We start from the raw sequence: 24,669 nt of genomic DNA on the forward strand, positions 1-24,669 counted from the left end.
GAACTCTGGGGCAGGAGGAAGCCACACCAGGTCTGGGACCAAAAGGGCGAGGAGGAATGAAGGGACCTCAAACTTCTTAACCAGATGCAGGCTGCAGTGCGGGAGGCGAACTCAGGCTGGACGATGCGTGAGGAGGTGGACGTGGTGCACAGCGGTGGCAACTCTGAGTCCTGTTTACCTCTGTGTGCACTGTCTAATTCAGAGCCAGACCTGTACCAGGAAGTGCAAAACCCTCCACTGATTTTAAAACAGAGTCCTAAATCTCAAAACCCAACACACCTCAGTAACTTGTTCCAAAAAAACAGCTCTGCCCGCCTCTTTCTTGCAAGAACACGTCACTCTCTCTGCCATTCTTGTCTTCACATCTTAGTCATTTCTGACCCACAGCCCTCCCCCCAAAATGTAAATTAGTAATTAGATCAGTATTTCACATGTGGCCAACACACCTGCTTAGGTGCTGGCCAGTTATGCCTCAGTTATTAGGTGTGTCTCGCGGCAAGTCTCACAGGAAGTGACCTTTCTCACCGGACTTCTGCTAACAGAGTAGGTGCCCAACACGCTCCCCCTCCTGTGTTCCTGACCAAAGGCCTTAAATAGACTGAGAGAAGCACAGTGCTGACATACTCTCAGGCCTAGGTTTAAAATCGAGCTCTGTTTCTTATGGGCTATGCGAGCTGAACCCCCCAGTGCCTTGCCCCTTTACTGTAAAGGAAGATACTCGAGCAGGTATGATCAGACCACGGCCGAGATCCACAGTCCAGAGGGCCCAGCATGAAGAGAGCAGGCTCGCTCTGCCCATCTCTCCAGCCTCATTCTGCCACTGTCGCTCAGGGCCCTTTAAGCTCCAGAGGTCCCTGCTCTCTCTCAAGCTATGAGGCCTGCCTCCTGCATCCCTTTCACTCACTCTGGTTGCCTTTCATTTATCTTCTAATCTTAGCACAACCACTTTATTTTTTTTTTTTTTTTTTTTTTTTTTTGGACAGGCAGAGTGGACAGTGAGAGAGACAGAAGAGAAAGGTCTTCTTTTCCCGATGGTTCACCCCACAATGGGCGCTGCACCGCGCTGATCCGAAGCCAGGAGCCAGGTGCTTCTCCTGGTCTCCCCTGCGGGTGCAGGGCCCAAGGACCTGGGCCATCCTCCACTGCCTTCCCGGGCCACAGCAGAGAGCTGGACTGGAAGAGGAACAACCAGGACAGAATCTGGCGCCCCAACCGGGACTAGAACCTGGTGTGCCGGCGCCACAGGTGGAGGATTAGCCTAGTGAGCCGCAGTGCCGGCCCACTTTATCCTTTATAAAGTCTTCTGACTCCAGACCTATTAAGATCTGGTCTCTTTATCTTGTTTCACTGAACGTTTTAATTCTCTGCCTGTTTCCCCAACATACGTTTTTAGCAAAGCACTGAGTAAGTGCTTAAGAAACCAACTCACAGGTCTGGGTAAGTTTAAGGTAACACGTGTACAACAGGGCACAAATCAGGTGCTCAGTCCACCAAACCACGCCCACTTCAGAAGCATCCTTATCAAGAGAACTGAAGACAGATCAGTTGATTAATACATTTCTTAGAAGAAATTCTTGTGGCTGGCACTGTGGCATAGCAGGTACAGCTGCCACCTATGGTGCAAGCAGCCCCTATGGGTGCTGGTTCCAGTGCTAGCTGCTCCACTTCCAATCCAGCTCTTTGTTAGTGCACTTGGAAAAGCAGCTGAGCACGGCCCAAGTGCTTGGAGCCCTGCACCCATGTGGGAGACCTGGAAGAAGCTCCTGGCTCCTGATCAGCCCAGCTCTAGCCACTGCAGCCATTTGGGGAGTGAACCAGCAGATGGAAGATCTCTGTCTCTCTCCCTCTCTCTAAAATAAACCTTAAAAAAAAAGGAGAGAGAGAGAAAGAAAAGAAAAGAAAAGAAAAGAAAAGAAAAGAGAGAGGAGAGGGGAGGGGAGGGGAGGGGAGGAAAAGGAAAAGGAAAAGGAAAGAAATTCTTATTTAAGCTTGTAGGAAATCAAAGAACCAGAAAATGGAAATTCACAGAAAAGGAAAGGTGGAAGGTGGGGAGCCAGAAGCTGAGGAATCTTCACAAAAATCCTTGGGGATCCAGAACTCTACCAGTTCTACCACTTGATGCTTACTGAAGTAAGAATGAACAATGCTTGTCAGCCCTGTCCATCACAGTGAGCCTGAGATCACAAACCCAAGTTCAGAATGTTAATAAAATTACTGAGATCACCAGGGAGCTTCAGAAACAACGTCTGGCAGCCTCCCTGCCCTGGACTGCCCTTCCTCCCCAAGCAAACCTGGAAGGGCCACACACACAAGGTCCCAGCCTTGCCAGTGTGCATCCAGGCTCTGACCTGTGACCAGCTCTTCGTCACCTGTCAAGTTCCCGAATGTCTCCACGGCTTTATCGTCATTTGTGACCCTGGGACGAAGGTAACACCCATCTTATGACACTACAGTCAGACGAACTCTCTGGTTCTCACGGTGGTTCACAGCCAGGCCACTCCCGCAGCCGCAGTGGCCTCCATGCCTCTTCCCCACCCCGTGAGAGCTCCCCGGAGGAGTGGGAAATGAGAGCGCACACACTAACCCAGCGTCCAAACTTCAGCTGGAGCAGCTGGAATCTCTTATTCTCCCCATGTTACCACTTTCAGGTGAATACTATAAAATACTGCTCTACATTCAAAATAAACTATTTAAAAAAAGGCTGTCACTGGGTGGTCTCAAACATATGGAACCAATCTTCAAGGCAGGGCTCAGATGTTGCTTTTTCTGGTTTCCTGATTGTCTTAGCTTACAGTGCTCTTGGTCCCCACGGAGCACCTACGACGATCACGTATAGAAACCCCATATGTCACTGGTAGTACGCAGCGCCGACCTACCGGACAGAAGACAGCCGCTCACCCCGGCCAGCCGCTCACCCCGGCCAGCCGCACCTAACTTCTCTCAGAAAAGCACTACCTCAATCCACTCTGCACTCAGCTAAGTACCCACCTCATTAGGTTCTAAACACACAACCCAGTGAGAACTGGCTACTGAAACAATTATCTTAGGCCATTAATGGGATTCTTTCAGTACAGGTGTTTTCCTACTAAAAGTAAACGTATTTTATAAAGCTCTCTAAAACTGAGATCTAGTATTCATTAAGAAAAGACATATATCTTAAGCAGTTATCTAAAAAATTTAAGGAAAAATGGTTGTATATTCTACTTACCAAAGCTAAAGAAAAAAATCCTTCCCAAATTATAGAAAAGTACATTACACAAAAAAGTAAAACTAAAAATCTACAAAATAAACTATTTTACACCTTTTAATTTAAAGACAGCAAAATCTTACTTGGGATAATTAAGGATGCCAATAAGACTTCCGGGAAGCATGGCACTTCCTTTCTCAACAAAGCTTCAGATTGGAAAACAAAAACCAAAAAGCACCCCTGCTTTCATAACCAGTAACACAAACTTTTATTACAAGCCTATAACTACCTTTACCTCCAACTATAATTAAATATTCGACTCCTTCAAAAAATTATTGGTAATAATTACCCATACTTCAAAAGTTCTATCCATTTGGTCTTCTTCCTTTACCACCAACTTGCTTTTAGAGCTATGGATGAGGGGCCAGCGCTGTGGCATGAGCAGGTTAAGCTGCCGCCTGCAATGCCAGCACCCCATATGGACTCAGGGCTTGAGTTCTGGCTGCTCCAATCCAGCTCCCTGCTAATGCACCTGGCAAAGCAGTGCTAGATGGCCCAAATGCTTGGGGACCTGCACCCATGTGGAAAACCCTGATAAAGCTCCTGGCTCCTGGCTCCGGTCTGGCCCAGCCCTTGCCATTGTAGCCACTGGGAGTGAATCAGCGGATGGAAGACTTCTCTCTCTGACTCTCGCTCTGTTAACTTCACCTTTTAAATAAATAAATAGATCTTTAAAAAAAAAAAAAAGCTATGAATTAAAACACTTTTCAGGGGGTAGGTAATTTCTCTTTAAAACATGTTGGGGGTTGGCCGGCACAGTGGCTCAACGGGCTAATCCTCCGCCTAGCGGCGCCGGCACCCCAGGTTCTAGTCCCGGTTGCTCCTCTTCCAGTCCAGCTCTCTGCTGTGGCCCAGGAAGGCAGTGGAGGATGGCCCAAGTGCTTGGGCCCTGCACCCGCATGGGAGACCAGGAGAAGCACCTGGCTCCTGGCTTTGGATCAGTGCGGTGCGCAGGCCGCGGCAGCCATTGGAGGGTGAACCAACAGCAAAGGAAGACCTTTCTCTCTGTCTTTCTCTCTCACTGTCCACTCTACCTGTCAAAAAATAAAATAAATAAATAAATAAATAAATAAAACATGTTGGGTGATGGCAGTGCCAGGTGAAGAGAAAAGCAATGACATATTTTAAATGAAACTTATTCCAAGTCAACTATTTCTGTTTACCTCAATTTTCATGTGATGCAGGCTACAATATTCAAGTTTTGTTAATAAAAAGAATACACATGGCCTCTCTCTACCCCCTACCTCTAAGTTACTCAGTAAAAGTTCTGTGGCCTGTGTTCACAGGTATATACTTTTTGCTTTTCATTTTTTTTAAAAACTGTTATTTATTTATTTGAGAGGTAGAGTTCCAGACAGAGACAGGGAGAGACAGAGGTCTTCCATCCGCTGGCTCACTCCCCAAATGGCCACAACGGTCGGAGCTATACTGACCCGAAGCCAGGAGCCAGCAGCTTCTTGGGGTCTCCCACGAGGGGGCAGGGGGCCAAGGACTTGGGCCATCTTCTGCTGTTTTCCCAGTGGAGCAGCCAGGACTCGAATTGGCGCCCTTACGGGATAGCCGGCGCTGCAGGTGGAGGCTTAACCTACTGTACCACAGCGCTGGCCCCCACAGGTATATACCTTAACACACCTGGATGCAAAACGAGCACAGATCCCGGGGACCTGCTGTCTGAGGAGGCCACTAGCAGTTCAAATAACTTTGCCAACTCTTCCTCTTAAAACAACCCGGTCTCAAGCTTTTGTTAAATATAAGGAATCAACAGCTTTGAAATTCAAGAATGAACCCATGTAGAAAACTACCTTTACCTTCCTTATAGCTCATTCTTTTGTCTTACACTCGGAGGACGCTGAGGAATCATGCCTTTTTTCAGAGTTTCAAAAAGTGTTAGAAACCTTTTTCTGAAAATGTTTTTCTTCAAGTATTTTTAGACTTGGGCAGCAAGTTTTGAGTTTGCCCTTGAAGGAGGAACTGCAAACGGACAGTTAAAGGGTGAAGAGGAGCAGTGTGGGAAAAAGGGCAGAGAGCTGAGAGGGAGCCAGGTAGCAGGGCCCGAGCTCAGTGCTCACAGGCAAGGACTTTGACCTGGCAAACGCTGGGTCAACGTGCGCTCCTCACCGGCCAGCTAAGGCAACTTTGGACAGATCGGTCTTTGTCCGCTGTCTCATCTGTTGAGGGAGGTACCGATACTTCAGCTCTTAAGGTTGTTTGGGGAAAACATTCAGCATCGACTCGGCTGGTGTTGTTAATCACCCTGGGTTGTTAATGTTCAAAGGGCTACCAGGAATCAGTGGCAAATTTTAAACAAACAGACATGACTACACAGTAAATAATGCATTACACAGAGCCCAAACTGGAAGTAAACATCAGTCAGCAGGCTATTTTAGTAATGTTAGTGAAAAACCATAGTGTGGCCTGGGCTAAGGAAGGGATGGATTCTGGAGATAGCGCAGGCTGGAAATGGACAGGGCTCTGTGGCGAATGGAAGTGAAAAGGAAGACGCAGAGTGACTCCCAGGCGCTGGCCTGGACGGTTCATTTTGGTGGCCTGGAGCTGTGGGGCTCCAGGTCTGGGAGCTCTTAACATATACAGGATGTTATACACCACACAGAAGGGGCAGGGGCTGGCGACACCCACCAGGCTCCGGCTTGAGGGCTGTAAAGGGGAAAGCTGCACGGGTCGTGGGGGTCGTGCAGGCAGCGTCAGCAAGTTCACGGGAGGAGGTGAGGAGGTGCAGTGAGCAAGGCTGACTGTCAGAGTGCTCACCAGGACCCGCGGCCGGTGTGTTTACAGACCCAGTGAGCGTAAACTGGGGGAGAAAAGTGTGTAACGAGAACAGATGGATGTGCTCCCCTCCACCAGAATACTGCTAAACAACCACAAAACTTTCAAGTTCACTTTTTCTGCTGACACCCAAACAGAAAACCAAATTCAAACAGGTTCACAGACACCTGTTCCTAAGTCTGCGCTTCCTAAGGTACTGACAGAGGAGTGACCACCTAAAACATTCGCCTCTTCATGGAGGAAAAACACCACTCAGCTGGTCATTTCCCGTCACGTGGAACAAGGAAACCTCATACACGCCAAGCCAAGTGCTAGGTTCTTGCAAGTTTTGTCAATTTACCGTCCATTGCAATGTTTCCTTGTATTATAGAGGGAAAAAACCCACACATTCTCCTTCAATTAGCTAACAGGGAAGACTGTGAAAGCACTGGATATACCCTCTATCACTTTTCCATTACCAAAGAATAAAACAGTTGTTACTATTCAAATTTTTGCCCCAATATCTAGGTCAATTTAAGGGTATTTTTCTCCTTAGCTCTGCCAACCAGATATACCGTAGAGAGACCACCAAGACCACAGTCTCTCAAAATGCTAATGTCCCAAGAGCAGGTAAATCTTCACCTTGTGCGTCTGTTAAAATATAATCAGCTGCCAAAACTTGGAATGACTTTTACTAACATGATATTTTAAATTATCTTCATCTCTACTGGTAGCAAAAAGGAATAAATTTTGTTTAGAAGAGAATCAAATACTAGGACACTTCAAAAGCTCAGGGAAATGCATGTTATGGAAAACCTATGCCAAGATTTCAAAAACTTTAAACTCCATTTCCCATGAGCTTCCTGAGGGACCCATGCATTGGACATTTTCCCAAATTCAGAATACGGAAAATATTAGAGATAAAAATGTGGTAAATTTTAAGTCTTTCTATTCTATTCCAAATGTTAAAAAAAAAAACAGTGTCTGGAAAAATTATCCTTCAATGATAAGGATTAAAATAGACATAAAAAAACACTCTCCCCGGAAACAAACATTCCAACAGTAAGTCGGAACAAAGTTTAAAGAGAATAAGGGACATTACTTCAACTGCAAAATGAGCTAAACTTCCCATTCAAGAGCACAGGGCGTTGAACCAGCACTGTACCAGCGGCTCGCCCGGGACTTGCCTCTGCCCCCCACTTATAAATTAAATTCGTATTGTCAATTATCTGAATAGTGTTTCAAGACACCTTTTTATGTCTATTCTGGAACATCAGTCAACCAGTTCACAGCCCAAGCAGCTGAACCCAGGTCTCCAACAGACTGGGCAGTGGAGGTCCCTGTGAGAGACAAAACACGCTGTCTAGCATGCTGGCTACCTTCACACCTTTAACCAGAAACCTGTGAGACATGACGGAGGTGCTCACACACCATGTAAAACCCTACAACAACCTGTATAGATTCTCCAGTTTTGAACTGTACTAAAAAAAATTTCCGACACGCACGCAGGGACACAGGCTATTCAGAGACAGGTCGTGTGAAATGGCAATACCCTAGCCCCTCAACAAATGTCCAGGATGTATCTTCTTGAAAGGCAGTATTTCCCCTGGTGTGTACTTATCCAAAGCAGCACATACTAAGCAAAGCTGGCCTCAACAAAGCCCTGTGCTCAGTGACAGCAACATGGGCAACACATAAAAGCCCCAACAAAGATGTAACTGCTCACTTAAGTCAGCAGAAATGTTCACAGTGTCCTTCAGCTGATTTTAATATCCAGAAAATGGATTTAGATCCATCTGTATCTTGGAAAAATGGAGTTTAAAGTAGGCTATGCGTTTAGGCAAAAACTAATCAACAGCCCAGAGCTCCAGAGGCACGCTTTAATAGGAAATGTAAGGGGCTGCCCATTCGAGAGACTTTGAAGCGCATCCTGCTGGTGGAATATAAACTGGTGTAACCTTTCCGAAGAGGAATTTGGCCAGTGACGTGTTCATATCCTTTGATCTAGGTAAGCCCACTCCAGGGGATTTTTCCCAAAAAGAAATAAACCTTTTTTTTAAAAGGGAAAATATTCTAAAGATACACACAGAAGTGTGTTCAACACAATGCCATTTTAAATGGTGAAAAACTAAGAACCTGAGAGTTGAAGAGGCAAAAGACTAGGTTAATTAAGGTTGTACCAACGGGAAAGAACTATGTAATACTGGAATGAAAGCAATTTTAACAGCAGATGATACAGTTCAGTGAAAAAGAGTACAAAACTGCATTCACAATTACTGGAAAAATGCAAGAATGATACACAGGAGGGCAGATGGGAAGAATGTGAGCGCCATACAACGATACTGTGGGCCAATGGGTGACTTTTCTTGCTTTTATTATTATAGCATTGGTAAAGCAACAGACATAATGGAAAAACATTAAGTTAAAGACTGCATGATCTGGAACAAGTAACATAGCAAATACAAGGACAGAGGCTAAACATGGTCATCTGGCATTTGGACTGATCATTGAGATGAATTTTTACACCTAAATTTCTATGACAGAAAAGAGCAACACCATAAATAAAAGAATCCCTCGAAGAAAAATTCTAGAACTCTAAAACACTACAATCATTTTATACATAAGATTAATGGTCTTAAAAGTACTTTAAAAAAAAGTTTCAGTAGCCTACCTACAGCCTTTAAAAATACAAATCAAACTCATTTCCTATCTCAAGAGTGTTAATTACTTAATTTGACCTTTGAAAGAAATGAAGTTTGAAGAAACCAGTTTTACTGTTCCAAATCATATGATTCAATGACTTTCAAAAAAAAAAAAAAAGCCTAAAATTATGAGCACATTAAAAACATCAACATACTGCCAAGTTTAAAATATATCAAAGTTAAAAGGGGGGGGGGGGGGTGCGCCAGGGTGAAAAAGAAAATTAAACAGTTGGCACTGGCATTTCAGTTCTCTAAAAAGAACGAATTTAAGTCCCTCACATTTATCGGGGTAGCAACTCCACACCTTAAGTTTGAGGAAAATCACACAAACAGAGCTCCTCAAGATGTCATTTATGAAAGCTGACAACGGCTGCTCGGACGTCCAAGCCCAGAGAAAAGCCTGCCGCTGGATATGATCTGATTCAAAGATTCTTTCATGACACTCAAATCCAGAACTAAAAATAATGATAAAAGAAAGTCAAGTTTGATTCTCTGAACACCTATTTCCTGTCCAAACAGCCCTTTTGTTCTGCCTCCCTGCTTAATTTTAATGTTCCGTTTGCATCAGAAAACAGAGCAGTGCCAAAGCCCAGCACACACAGAAGCACAAAGCAGCAAAAGTATAAAAGCAAAGGTCGTTAAAGGATTAGAACAAAAATCCTACCCACGAAACCTCCACAATTTTCTGTGTGCTTCACCTCAGGTTAACTTCACTTGAAGCTGCTCTCCACAGCAACCAACCCTGAAGACCAGGCTCCACCTTCTCCCCTCCCAGTGGCCGGCCCGGGCAGTCTCCTCCCAGCGGGCGACACTGGCCGCCGTGATTGGGCCCGGCTAATATCCATTATTTTAAAGAACTTTTCCGTGCTAGCAGGTTAGGTTAGACGCACTAAAACCCCCTGGATAAGCTGGCTTCTTAAAGAAACAGAGGCCGCGTTTCGGTTTTCCCATCATATACTATTCGCTTTCTCTTTTGTCTCGGTGAAAAATAAACGAAGTAGCAGCAATGAACATCTCACGGGAGGAGCTTTAATTTGGAATTCAGCAACCAACCGGTGAAAAGGAATGGTCTTAACCTAAACCACTTGACATTTTCTTACAGAGCCTTGAGGGGGGAGTTACACTTTAAAAAGCCAGATTCCTATTTTAATAGAGTTCACATTTGTCTGAAGATGTAAAACGGCAACAGAAAATCCACGACAAAATTTTCGTAAGAGGAACAAAACAATATTTTCTCTAAGACTTAAAGAGAACCTTATTAACTTAGGCGAAAATATATAGCACTAAAATACTGAAAGCAAAAGATGCATTCCTAAGCCACCTATCAAACTCACTGACACGTTCTCAGTATCACAACAGAGTAAAATTTTCAGTGACATCAAAGATTGATGGTTCCACTTCAAGCTGAAGAAAAAAAAAAAAACGGGGCTGAAACACTTCAATGTTGGCACATTTAACAGGTGTACACTGTATGAATGTTTAGTCAAGGTCAATGCTCATCCATTGCAAATGGAAATCTCAAAAAAAAAAAAAAAAAAGATCACTTGTTCTTAGGATTAGGACGTCCTCAGGTATAAGGTCCAGGAAGACTAAAGTTTTTTTAATTGTTGTTTTTAAAAGATGAGCAGAAACGATTCCAGACCCTCAAGGTGTCAGGGGCACGCTGTGGGAAGAGGGGGTTTGTGACCTTACACTGCTGGGTCGCTGAGCCGCATCACAGGACTGTCTTAGGAGACACAACAGAAGCACTTCGATTTTGAGCAAAAAGACAGGCTGTCACTTTATCCGTGACTAAGTGTGCTGTATTTTATGATCCAGGTTTATGTTTTCATCAGAACTGTTTTTAATGTTTTAGTAGCTTGGCCCATCAAACACTGCTCTGACATTAATCATTATCTGGCTGATTCAACAGCATTTAGGATGTTTAGTGAAGTATAATTTTCGCCTCCACCAGAAATTGTGATGGTGATTCAGTGATTCATAAAAATAAATTCAAACTGAAAGCAGATTAGAATGATTGCTTCTTAAAATTAGTGTACATACTAAACAAATTTTAAATTAAATCCACAGCTTATGAAGTTCAAACATCTTACAACCATTTTTCCTCAAGAAAACTTGTATTAGAACGCAAACCAGTTCTGAACACAAAGAGAACTCTGTAACAACTGAAAATCCCCATAACGCAACTAGACGCCAACACGGAGCAACACCCTGCTGCAGCCCCAAGAGCTGCATCACCCATTATGCCTGTAAGTGGGCAAACTGAAAGGGCCGATTCACAGAGGTCTAGTCCCAAGATCCTTTGCAAGGATGCACTGCTTTGAACACCCAGCACTTCGCGAGTCAAGTTCAGGTTTTCTTCCCACCATGTGGACACTCTTGCAAAAGAACCCTGGAAGCAGACGAGGGCCAGGAAGAACACCTAATTGTGAGTTCCAGCCCAGGACTGGGGAAAACAGACTGCAGATGACCAACAAGTTTAAAGGATTACAGCAAAAAAGAAATGGCAATCATCTTCACCCCGAAATTCGGCAGGAGACAGAGGAACCAAATAAACCTGTGCTCTGACATCCACTTTTCACTTCAAAGTTGATTATCTGCATGGAACAGACACCAACCATACATTCACATAACCAGGACTGCTGTCACACCGTAACCAAGAACAGAGGGAGTCTAGCAATTCCAGATGTGCCGAGACCTCCAAGACTTTCTGGAAAGAACTTCAAGGTGATGGTTATCATTTTAGCTGTCACACAAGTTACAATCAGGGGAATTTTACTGCATTTCTAAATCACCAGAAAGAGCAAAATAACTAAAGTGGCATCCCGACCATAAAACTCCCAAGCAGGACTACATGAGAACAGTATGGCTTAACAGAACAAGGAGCTTGCAAGAGCGCCACGCCTCTGACTGCTCGCGATGACACCACTAGCTCAACACCGAGCACTCAAAGGATGCATTGTGTATTCTTCGTGGGAGCCTTGAGATTTTCCCAAACTATCAGCTAGAAACAATTCTGAAGCGAACAAGCCACTGAACTTGGTCCCACTTCACTTCTGATTAAAAAGGCCCTAAATAAAGAGCCAATGCCTAAAGAATTAAACAACTGTTGATAGAGCATACACAGAGCAGGGCAGAGACTAAAGCACTGAGAGTAGTGCGAACCGCTCTGCCTACACAATTAGTTAATCTGGGCCTTCTCCCTGGACACCGCTGGTAGGTTAGGCAGGAGGTGATGAAAGGACCACCTTGAGACCAGGCCACGCGCCTGGGATCAGTGAGGACGAAGTCTGAAAACCACCATCCCAGCGAGCACAGACAATAAAGAAAAACTCTTTCTTTGGCAAGTACACCTTGGCTACAAGATGTATGCAGAGTTTGCAACCCCTGCTGTCTATCTTCCAACTCATTATGGGAAAATAGTACAGTGTGTATCAGGGAGTTGGGGAGGGTATTAATGGCCCACCCAGCAAACCCGGAACACAAAGGACACAGTGAGGCCACAGACAGATAAGAAAGCATAAGCCAAACTGATAGGAAGAGACATCTTCCTGGGAGGGCAAGACAGCAAACTCTTTGTCTAAAGTCTAAAGGGATAGCAAGGTAACCAATAATTGTAAATTAGAAACAAACAAGGATAACAGGCAGATAAAAGCATAAGTAAAGGAAAAAGTATTCCTAATCCTCACCTATAAAGATTTAAAGGCCATAAATTTTCATTCGCCCAAACAATATAACATAGATGATCAATAAAACTGCTAGACAAAGACAAGTGGACAGAAAGTAAATTGGCAGGCTTTAATCTCTACCTCCTCAGCAGCATAAACCAAAAGACAAAGTAAAAGATTGCAAGACTGATTTTTCTACCTATCAGAGGCTTCTTTCCTCAAAAATTTTTTAAAACTTGTAGTCACAATGAAAACTAACAATTCTGAAAATCAAAACATGTGCAGGTAACACTGCCTGTCAATTAAGCAATGACACTGCAGCTGACAGAGCTAGTTCATTCACTTGCCAGACCTTTGCACCCCGACTAGGGACTGGGCACCGGTAGCTGCTGTGGATACCATGGTAAATAAGATGGACAGAACTCCCACACTGTAGAAGCTGCCCAACAAAAATACAACAGGGGCCAAAGGGATTTTCAGTTTTCTAACAGTCGTATTAAAATATTTAAAGGGCCCAGCACCGTGGCACAGCAGGTAAAGCCACCGCTGCCGCCTGTAGTGCCGGCATCCCATATGGGCGGCAGTTCGAGTCCTGGCTGCCCCACTTCCCATCCAGCTCTCTGCTGTGACCTGGGAAGGCAGTAAAAGATGGCCCAAGTCCTTGGGCCCCTGCACCCACGTGGGAGACCTGGAAGAAGCTCCTGGCTCCTGGATTCGGATCCTTGCAGCTCCAGCCATTGCGGCCACCTGGGGAGTAAACCAAGGGATGAAAGACCACCCCCCCCCCTCTGTTCTCTTTCTCTCTCTCTGCCTCTCTGTAACTCTGTCTTTCAAATACATAAACAAGTCTTTAAAAAATATATTTTAATAAACCGGCTTGTGCTGTGGAATAGTGGGCTCCACGTGCAGCCCCAGTTCAGTTCATATCCCGGCTGCTCCTCCTCTGATCCAGCTCTCTGCTTTGGCCTTGGAAAGCAGCAGCAGATGGCCCAAGTGCTTGAGCCCACCCGCATGGGAGACCCAGAAGCTACAGGCTCCTGGCTTCAGATTGCCCTAGCTCCGGTCATTGCAGCCACTTGGAGTGTGAACCAGCGAACAGAAGACCTTTCTCTCTGTCTCTCCCTCTCTCTGTAACTCTGTCAAATAAATAAAATTTTTAAAAAGTTAAATAAACTAATAAAAATTATTAATACATCTGATAAGCAATTTATATTAAAAAAAAACAACACTATTTGAAAGGGAGAGACACATACACACAAAGACAGAGATCTCCCACCTCCCGAGGTTTACTCCCCAAATGCCTCTAACAGCAACAGCCAGGGCTGGGTCAGGCCCAAACCAGGAAATCTCCCACACCAGTGGCACAGACAGACCCGCGAGCTGGAGCCACGACCTGGTGCTCGCCATGCTATACATTAAGGAAGCTGGAACTGTTAAGTGGAGCTGGGACTCATAGCCAGGCAGTCTGATATGGGGTGTGGGTAACCTAACACACACTTTACCTGCTGTGCCAAATGCCTGCCTGATGAATAATTTTTAAATGGAGAGATTCTCATTCTTGCTGAGTATATAAATCAAGTACATATGTGGCAATGTAAATGTAAATAAAATACAGTGCCCATTAGCCACAAGATTATAAATTCAGGTAAATTTATATTTCTGCAAAAGACTGCACATTTCACTGTCCAGTACAGGCACCACTAGCCACGTGAGCACCTGAAGTGTAGCTAAATGAGCACCTGAAGGTTTAATAGTATTTACTTTTAGTTCATTTGAATAGCTATCAGACTGGAAAACACGGGTCTGGAGGAAAGGAAGAGTGTGTACAAAATAAGCCCACACACCCAGCAGGAGGACCTGACCAGTTCCCTGACGTCCACGAGTCCTTGAGGAGATCACAGCACACACCAAGTCCTGAGCAGAGAAAATAGGAAATACAGAAGAAATAGTAAGAGAAGCACCACGGGCAAAATCGTAGGAGCTACTTGGGGGAGACGGATTTGGACCACACAACTGAACCAGACAGGAAAGCAGCGCGCACACGCAAGCGGCCCCACCACGTGGAAACAGTGAGCGCCTTCCCAGAGAGGTCTCAGAGTAAGGCTCATCCCACTCTCCTGAAAACAACACCGCCCGGTCTACACCAGGCCAAGCACTTCCGCCCAGCTGTCCCCTTTACCGGGGACACTTCCTCCAAGCGACTCCTTGATCTGGAGCTCAGAATCACGTGCCGCATTTTCTACACAGGATGAGCGCGGAGGCAGTCCTCCAGGGAGGAGGTGGGGGAAGGCTTCAAAGCTACTTGGAAAGCAATTTTGGCAGAAAATTTTACCCAAAAGACTCAGTTTGTCCTTACTTTTAAAAATGTTCTTACAGATTGAGGAAGTTTGGTACCACAATCAACGTAACAGTCATTTCCTAGGAGAGAGGTTCTCAGCCCACCAAGCAGCTCCTTTCCTCACCTTCCTAGCACGTGTCAAACTCTGAGACGGCTTCCACTCTTCGACTGCTGCACTCCGCTTTCCCAACAGGCTGTGAGCTGCGCACAGCGCGCGGCTGAATGCTGGGCACCCAGCACAACGCCCAGCGTGCAGCAGGTGCTCACAGAATGGAACCACAGGGATTACACATGCGTGTGAAAAACATCACCAAACTTTCAAGAACCCGGGCAAGTAGGAGAAGTTTCAATGGCATTAAATTTTTAAAACCACACAACATAAAACATTAAGTGTAGACATAACACATTGAATTTTTTAATGATTTATTTATTTATTTGAATCAATAAGAGCTACATAGAGAAAGGAGAGGCAGAGGGAGAGAAAGAGAGAGGTCTTCCATCTGATGGTTCACTCCTCAGTTGGCCAAAACAGTCAGAACTGTGCCAATCCGAAGCCAGGAGCCAGGAGCTTCTTCCCAGTCTCCCATGCGAGTGCAGGGGCACAAGGACTTGGGCCATCCTACTGCTATCCCAGGCCACAGCAGAGAGCTGGATCGGAAGTGGAGCAGCCGGGACTCGAACCAGCGCCCATATGGGATGCCGACGCTTCAGGCCAGGGTGTTAATCTGCTGTGCCACAGCGCCTGCCCCTGAATTTTTTAAGAACCCAAAATCAAAGCCAATTTGTGCTTCCAAGGAATCAACTAAAAAACTCAAGGATTAACAAAAGCGGTAACCAAGAATTCCGGGGTGAGTGGGGGGGGGGGGGGGGGAGGGTGTTAAGAGTGTAGAGGTAAAGTAACAAAATGAAACATATATTTGTTCACAAAATGAAAACAGCATATCCAGGGCACAAAAATGTGCAAGGGCACCAAGACACTGGTATTGACCATCCTAAAAAGAACCAAGTGCATGTGCACTTACATATGATAAAGGCAGCTTTGTTTGAGGCAACAAAGACTTTTCTTAAACGGGGCCAAAATAACTGTTAAGAATAAATCACATACGGGGCCGGCGCCGTGGCTCACTTGGTTAATCCTCTGCCTGCGGCGCCAGCATCCCATGTGGGCACCGGGTTCTAGTCCCAGTTGCTCCTCTTCCAGGCCAGCTCTCTGCTGTGGCCCGGGAAGGCAGTGGAGGATGGCCCAAGTGCTTGGGCCCTGCACCCGCATGGGAGACCAGGAGGAGGCACCTGGCTCCTGGCTTCGGATCAGCGCAGCGTCAGCCATGGTGGCCATTTTGGGGGGTGAACCAACAGAAGGAAGACCTCTCTCTCTGTCTATAACTATCTGTCAAAAAAAAAAGAATAAATAACATTTCTCTTCACATATTATAAATCGATCCAATATGATACAAAGTCCCAGGTGATAAAAATAATCCCAGATGAACAAAAAATGACATGAAAAAATGAACCAGAAGCTAACGAACTAGAAGAAAACAGTTATCTGCATAGGCGAATCTTTTTAATATAAAAGCTAGGTAGCAGCCATAAAAGGTAAGAATTAACCTGCAGTTCTTAAAAGGTAAAAATGCTGCATGTTTTTAAAAACAAAACAGAAAACACTATAAGCAAATAAAAGGCAAATAAAGAGGCAGGACAAACATCTCCAGTACACAGTAGGCTGCCACCCTCCCTACTGAGAAGGGAATCAAATATGCACCCAAGCTGAAGAGGCCCAATACCCACATCTCTGCTGCTGAGCACCGTGATAAATCCTATGAAAAGGGAAGGAAGGGTGAGCGGATAATGTTGAAGTGTGTGTTCTCACACTGTAGTGTTGGTCTAGCCTGTATGGAACATTGGCACTATTTGTTTAAAGACTTCTAAAAAAAAAAAAAAAGGTTCATGTTTCGAGGAAACGATTGGGAATACATAGGAAGCTATGGCTTTAAAGATGATCTTCACAGAGCTTATGATAGGGAAAAAATATAGTACGATTACTCATGATGGGTCGCTAAGTTGTACTACTTTCATGAAATGAAATGGTACATATACTCCTTAAAATTCACATTTTTAATACCTGGGGATCCAGCCGTAAAGAGGAGGGAATCTCTGTCCTCATGTAGTTTACATTCAAACAGGTGATGCAGACAATAACGACTTCAGTTGGTGGGTTCTACCACGAAGAGAGCGGGCAGCACAGGGGTCAGCGGAGGGTATCTCTGAAGGAGTGACCCGTGGGCAGAAACAGCTGATGGCTCGAGGCAGAAGGAACAACACTTTTAAGGGAATACATCTGGCCTGCTCGAGAGCCCCAAAAAGGCCAGGACGGCCGGAGAGCCTCGTATGAGGGAGAGCACGCGGACAGGATGTCTACAAGGCAGGCAGGGCCCGGATGGTCTTGGAGCAGTGGAATGCAACCTGGAGACCACCAGGCCCACCTGAAACGCGACCAGGCACAAGTGAGAGGCACAGCGCTGTGCCCAGAACACAGGCTGAATCAGCCCATTAACAACTTCTTGGATGGACTGCAACCTGAAACCACTGCACTTGGGGTCGAATAAAAAGTATTGCACCTGTTTCTCTTTTTGGCAATGTGGCTATCAGAAAATTTTAAATTACTCCGTGTGGCTCCCATCATTTTCCTATTTGCATTGCTGGTCTAGCAGATATAAACCACAGTGAGAGGTCTGCGTTTATTTTGTGTACTGAAACACCACCGAAGGGTTTGAGTTGTTTAAATTCACACACTTAGATGACTGCTCTCCGCCAAGAGCAGCCTGGGTAGACTGCAGAGGAGTGAAAGTTGAAGCAGGCCTCACCATGCGACACAAAACAAGGGTAGAGAAACAGATCGTATTTGGGATCAGTTTAGAAAGTACAGCCAGAGTGTCAGCATCCCATACGGGCGCAGGTTTGTGTCCCGTGTCCTGGCTCTCCACTTCCGAACCAGCTCTCTGCTGTGGCCTGGGAAAGCAGTAGAAGATGGCCCAAGTCCTTGGGCCCCTGCACCCCCTGCCCACCCCATAGGAGACCCAGAAGCTCCCGGCAGCCAGTTGGGTGCAGCTCCAGCCATTGCAGCCTCCTGGGGAGCGAACCAGCAGACGGAGGACCTCTCCCGCTCTCTCTGCGTCTGTCTGCCTCTACGTAATTCTGCCTTTCAAATAAATAAATAAATCTTAAAAAAAAAAAAAAAAAAAAAAAAAAGAAAGAAAGAAAGACCAGCCAGCCCAAGGCTGATTTGAATTACTAGTTTAGGATATAAAGAACATGCACACAGGAACAGGTGTTTGGCCTCGCAATGAAGAAACTCCCTGGGACACCAACATCCCATATCAAAGTTCCACCCCCAGATTCTAGCTTTCCACTACTGCACACCCGAGGAAGCAGCAGATGGTAACTCAAGTACTTGGGTCCCTCCCCCCATTTGGAAGCCCAGACTGAGTTCCTGGCTCCTGGCTTAGGCCTGCCCAGTCCTGGCAGTTGCAGGCATTTGGGGAATGAACAAGAGGAAGGGAGGGAGGGGGAGGGAGGGAGGGAGGGAGGGGGGAAAGAGAGAGAGACCGAGGGAGGGGGAGAGGGGAGAGGGGAGGAGAGGAGAGGAGAAGGACAGGGGAAGGGAGGGGAGAGGAAAGGAGAGGAGGGGTAGAGAAAAAATACAGAGGGGGCACAGCGGGTTAATGCTCTGGCCTGAAGCACCCAGCTGCTCCTCTTCTGATCCAGCTCTCTGCTATGGCCTGGGAAAGCAGTAGAGGATGGCCCAAGTGCTTGGACCCCTGGCACCCATGTGGGAGACCTGGAAGAAGCTCCTGGCTCCTGGCTTCGGATCGATGCAGCTCTGGCCACTCTGGATGTTCCGGCAATTGGGGAGTGAGCCAGCGGATGGAAGACCTCTCTCTCTCTCTGTCTCTCACTCTCTGTCTCTCTTCTCTCTGTGTAACTCTGACTTTCAAATAAAATAAATAAATCTGTAAAAAGAAAAGAAAATACACAGAAAGACCAGGATATACCTGACAAAATATTCACAATGATTCTTTTTTAAAAAAGATTTGTTCATTTATTTATTTGAAAGTCAGAGTTACAGAGAGAGAAGGAGAGGCAGAGAGACACAGAGGTCTTCCATCTTCTGGTTCATTCCCCAACAGGCCGCAACGGCCGGAGCTTCACCCATCCGGAGCCAGGAGCCAGGAGCCAGGGAGCCAGGAGCTTCTTCCGGGTCTCCAACATGGGTGCAGGGGCCCAAGGACTTGGGCCATTTTCTACTGCTTTCCCAGGCCACAGTAGAGAGCTGGATTGCAAGTAGAGCAGCCAGGGACTCCATGACATGCTGGCACTGCAGGCGGTGGCTTTACCCGCTACACCACAGTGCAGGGCCCAACAATGATTATTTAAGGTGACAGGGATATGTCATGAGTGGCTTTTCTTTCTAACTTTCTACTCCTTCTCAAAGTTTGGGGGAAACACACACACACACACACATCCACACCCCTTACAGTCAAATGCAAACATAGCCAGATGGCACAGCCCTACTAAAACAAAGCATCCTGACACTCTGCAAGCTACCTACAGCAAACACTAAACCATCTCTACTTCCAGCTTCAGACAAAAACAAGCCACCTGCCACTATACATTACACACACACACACACACAGCACCACCGCCACCACCACTGTGCCCTAACTTGTCACTGCACTGCTGTTGGCATGATAAAAACAGACTGCTCTGGAAGAACACCTTGGGGCATTCTCAGATCTAAAAAATACTGAAATATGCGCTTAATAAATCTTGAAATATCCATATGTTTCTCCAAAAATGTGGCCAAGGACGCACAAGGCAATGCCACAGAGTGACACCTTGGTCTCAAGGCTTCCCTGGAAGGCTCTGCCACTAGACAGGTGTTTGCCTTAACTCGGGTCCACGCAGAACCGGAAGGAAAAGCTGGGGGCAGGGTTTTCTCCGGAGCAGGGGAAGCCACAGAGCAGGTCTCAGGGTCACTGGGGGAAGTGGGGGGGGAGGTGGCAAAGTGGGGAGGGAAGGCAGAGCCGGCTACATCAGAGTGCTTTCTCCTCTACAGAACATGCTGAACAAGGCCTGAGGACTTCACACAGGAACCGCTGAGAAAGATTCCTTACAAACAGGATCTCCGCTTCTCATGCAAATGTTCAGCTACTGGGAGCCAATCAGCCTGGGTCAGACCCCCAACTTGTTCCAGCGGACTTTCCTTCTAAGTATTTCAATCTATTTCACGCACTACCTGAAACTCTGTAATGCAACCTACAGGAAACATTCGCAAGGAAACTTGTCCAGGAAGAGAAGCGAGAAGTGTTCACACAGCACGCTGCTAGCGGCAAGACCAAATCAAAACCAGGAACACAGGCCTGCGTGCACCCGAGTTACGGGAGAGAAACACAGTATTAAAAAGCTCCCCAATAGATGACTACGGCAGCATACCAGCTCTCGTAAAACTCCAAAGCAAAGCAAACCCCACACTGCTTCTGGCACATCGACATATGTGATAAAACAACTTCTTAAAAAGGCAAAAGAATGACGAACCCAGTGGGCCCGACTGGAGTGAAGACAGGACGGGGAGCCCAGACCCAAACCCAAGTTTTCCTGGAGCTCCAGTTCTGGGTTTGCGGGGAGGAATCACAGTTTCCCTTAGCACACTGTGTTCAAACTCTTCCTTTATGGTATCAGATGCGCTCTTGGCCACTTTAAAAATCTTTTTTTTATTCGGATTTAACTGACATACAAAAAGCTGCACCCACGTCAGTATTTACAACGGCGCACAAGGCAGGCGCCCGCACGTTATGGACATACAGTCGAGGCAATAAATCCACCAAGCCCTCAATTTCCCTCCCGCATTCCCGGCGCTCTCGGCCTCCCTTACACCTATTTAAAAATACACAGATTCCTACATTACCCGTGCGCATCCCGTGCCCCCCACCCCGAAGCCCCGCAGGCTGCAACAGCTCAGCGCGCGCCCCAAAACTGGTGGTGACATGGTCGCCACGCAGCGACCCGGGACAAGCTGGTGGCATTTTACGGAAACCGATCCATCCATCCATCAATCCCGACCGCGGTTCCAAAGGGGCATCCGCTCCAAGTTTCTCGGAGTCGCCTGCGGTCTCCACCCCCCACCCCCCAGCCCACGAGGAACAAGTGCAGCTCCGGGGGGCGCACGCGGCCCCCTCTCACCCCCTCCCCGCGTGCCATCGCCTGCAAACCCCACAGCCCCCCGCCCAGAAACGCGGAGCAAAGAACCAGGCGGGGCGGGGGGCGGGGCAGGAAGAGGCGCCCCGGGGGTCGGACCCTCTGCACGCCCGGGGCCCCCCAACACGCGGCAGGCGGAGGGACCCCGCCAGAAACCAGCTCGCGCTCGGCGGGGCGCCCCTCACCCGCCAACGGCTCAGGGACCGGGCGGCTGAGGGGGCTAGGGGGCCTGGCGCGCCCACCCTGACTGGAAGCCGGCCCCGGAGGGCCCCCACCTGCTGCGCCGGCCGCCGCGGGCCCCCCACCTGCTGCGCCCCCCCCCCCCCCGCCTCAGGGCCCCCAACCTGCTGCGCCGGGCCCCCCACCTGCTGCGCCGCCGCCTGGGCCCCCACCTGCTGCGCCCCCCCCGCCTCAGGGCCCCCCACCTGCTGCGCCCCCCCCGCCTCAGGGCCCCCCACCTGCTGCGCCCCCCCCGCCTCAGGGCACCCCACCTGCTGCGCGGGCCCCCCACCTGCTGCACCCCCCCCCCGCCTCAGGGCCCCCCACCTGCTGCGCGGGCCCCCCACCTGCTGCACCCCCCCCCCCGCCTCAGGGCCCCCCACCTGCTGCGCCGGCCGCCGCGGGCCCCCCACCTGCTGCGCCGCCCGCCTCAGGCCCGCGGGCCGGGCAGGGGCGCCCGGCGGGGGAAGGGCGCGGGCGGCCGGGCGCCCCGGGCCGCGCTGCTGCTCACCTGGCGGCGGCCGCTCCGCCTGACGCGCTGCCCGCCAACGCCGCCGCCGGTCGCCGCCGGTGAATGGGGACAGGTGAGGCCGCCGAACCCCTCCAGCTCGCTCCGGCCCAGCCGCCGCCGCCGGCCCCCCTCTCCGTCCGCTGTTGATGAAACTTTTCTGTTTGGTTGTTCGGCCTGTGACGCGAGGCCGGGAGAGCGCTCCGATTGGTCGGCGCCCGGCGCTGACGCGGCGCGGCCCGCCCGCGGCCTGATTGTTACCGGCCCGGGCGGAGCCGCGGGGCTGCAGGGGCGGGGAAGGGGGCGTGGCCGGGTTCGCAGCGCGCGCCGATTGGTCGAGGCCGGGGGAGGAGGCGGGGCGGAGCGAGGGGCGGCGCTCCTCCTTCCTGCCCGCCTGCGCCGTTGGCTCCGGTCGCTTCGCTCTTTGCTCGTCTCCCCAGCCGCTGCCGGAGGACGATCTGCGGGCGTCCCGCGGAGACCTTGGAGGGTCTGGCGGTTGCAGGTTCGCGTCCTTCTGCCGCCTCTCTGGGAGTGCGCGTGCCTGAGCTCGAGGCCCCTGAGAGGGGTCGCGCCTCACCTGCCAGGTGTGCCCGTGGGACCCACGGACCCCACAGGCAGCCCCGCGCCCTCGGCGGCGCTCCTCTGCCCTGTCCAGGGGCCAGCGTTGGGAAAGAGCAGCGAGAGCAGGAAACGTGCGTGCGCAGGTGTGCAACACGCGTGCACAGGTGCACGGCGCGCCGCAGACACGCCCTGTCCCCAGGCTGTTCCGAAAGCGTGGTTCCAGCCCCTGGCTCGAGTCGGGAGTTCAGGTCACACACTAGTTGGTGGGCGAGGGTTGCAGACCTAGTCCTGAAACTCTTGAATGCTGTGCTTTAAATTTCAATATTTTGCACTAATTTTGATTTTTTAAAAGTGTAATCTGGAAATGTTATTTTTTCCTGGTGCTCTCTGTCTGCTGCCATTACCTCACCCGGCTCAATAAGCCAGGGCCCGCTTGGAGGAGTGGGATTCTTTCTGCTGTGTACAAGTTGGGGGGCTGGGCGGTGAGTGATCCCCTAACACAGGAAGTGATTAATTATGCAGCCGGAGCTAGAAGCCAGGAAGCCTTCAGGGAGGAGGTGACACTGTGACAATGTGCAGGGGGCTTAGCCTAGTAGCAACGGAAGGAAGCAATTTCCTGCCGCCCTGGGGTCCAGCCTCAAGTGAGAAACAGTCACACCTGTGGACAACTGGAGCCCACGTGCCTTGGGCCCTGAGGCATCCAAACTATGTTTTTAGTTTCAAAGCAAGCAGGACCGTGTTGGAGTGCATGTCTTTTCATTATTATTATTATTATTACTAATTTATTTATTTGAAAGGCAGAGTTACAGAGAGGCAGAGAGAGAGAGAGAGAGAGAGAGAGAGAGAGAGAGGTCTTCCATCCACTGGTTGACTCCCCAGATGGCCGCTACTGCCGGAGCTGTGCCGAACCAAAGCCAGGAGCCAGGAGCTTCTTCCCGGAATCCCATGTGGGTGCAGGGGCCCAAGGACTTGGGCCATCTTCTACTGCTTTCCCAGGCCACAGCAGAGAGCTGGATCAGAAGTAGAGCAGCGGGGACTCGAACTGGCGCCCATATGGGATGCCGCCACTGCAGGCAGAGGATTAACCTACTGCACCACAGCACCAGCCCCAAGATAGGTCTTAACAGATTGAGTAGTTGGCTTGGCTTGCTGAGACGTGGGAAGCCACTGTGGAACTGAGAAGGGAGGTGAGGGGTGGATTGTGACTGCCGCGTGGACACTGCTAGTCTCGGGAATGGGATGCCTTCGGTTCACTGGTCTCTGCTCCTATGGAAGGAGCTTGGAGTCCTGGCTGGGAGTCAGGTTCCTGCTCACGATTTGTTAGGACCCTGTGATAATGAGCCATCAGTGAGCAAAACAAAGGCCCTTGCTATTGTAGATTGTTTTCATTCTCATGGGGTGAGAGGTGCGAATAGTAACCCTGCTAAGTAACTGACATATGTGGTGAGTCGGGAAGGGCTGGTCAGTGTTAAGGGTGCACAGCGGGACGGCTGGGCTGCAGTGTTAAGTTTGGTAGTCACGGCAGGCCTCACTGAAGACCTGAGATCTGAACGGGCTTGTTAGTTGTGTGAAGAACATTCCAGAACGAGAACTGTTAGAGCACAGGTCCCACAGTGGGAGGCAGGAGAGTAAAGCCGGAAGGCAAATGCAAGGTGTGTCCAGGTCGGGGAGAGCCGCTAGTGTCAGAAGCCCCTAGTTCAAGTTGAAAATCGGCTGTTGCCTTGAGCAATTCCAGGTCTCCTTGGGAAGCATCTTTTAGGTGTTGGGCAAAAGCCTAATTGAGGAGGACTTACACTGGGAAGGCGCTCTGAAAAGTTCAAGCAAAATGGACTTAAAAGAAGTTGATTTGATGGGGCCGGCGCTGTGGCCTGAAGCACCAGCATCCCATATGGGTGCCGGTTTGAGTCCCCGCTGCTCCACTTCCCATCCAGCTCTCTGCTATGTCCTGGGAAAGCAGTAGAAGATGACCCAAGTCTTTGGACTCCTGCACCCACATGGGATTCTGGGAAGAAGCTCCTGGCTCCTGGCTTCGGATCAGCACAGCTCCAGCTGTTGCGGCCAATTGGGGAGTGAACCAACGGATGGAAGGCCTCTCTCTCTCTCTATCTCTCTTTCTCTCTCTCTCTGCCTCTCCTCTCTCTGTGTGTGTGTAACTCTGACTTTCAAATAATTATTTTTAAAAAACAAAAGTTGATTTGGGCACAAAACCTTTTTGACATCCGCGCCCACAAAGGATCTTCTTGGACAGTTCATGGAAAATGCATACTATGAAAAAACTGCATTGATTTCAAAGTTTTTGGCAGCAAAATAAACCCATCTTTTAATCTCATTTTCCCATGAGCCTTTTGAAATACCCTCAGACCTACTTATGAGAGGTTTGGGAGAGAGGTTCACACAATATGTGTGACAGA

General features: G+C 48.7%; 1 protein-coding gene across 7 annotated transcripts in view; it reads right to left on the minus strand.

The window, feature by feature from the left end:
- ZFAND6 (zinc finger AN1-type containing 6) overlaps positions 1–21,826 on the minus strand; it is a 74,785-nt gene extending 52,959 nt beyond the window's left edge. For 2 of the 7 annotated variants that reach the window (XM_062206354.1, XM_062206349.1), the window contains exon 1: positions 9,377–9,449. The gene's annotated coding sequence lies outside the window, so the exon portion shown is untranslated. Of the gene's footprint in view, positions 1–9,376; positions 9,468–21,700 lie in introns of those variants that run through there. The other 5 variants (XM_062206353.1, XM_062206347.1, XM_062206348.1 and 2 more) reach the window with 5 other exon arrangements.
- Between the last annotated feature and the right edge of the window lie 2,843 nt (positions 21,827–24,669).

This window comes from Lepus europaeus, chromosome 11, assembly GCF_033115175.1.
Source record: "Lepus europaeus isolate LE1 chromosome 11, mLepTim1.pri, whole genome shotgun sequence".
Classification (NCBI taxonomy): domain Eukaryota; kingdom Metazoa; phylum Chordata; class Mammalia; order Lagomorpha; family Leporidae; genus Lepus; species Lepus europaeus.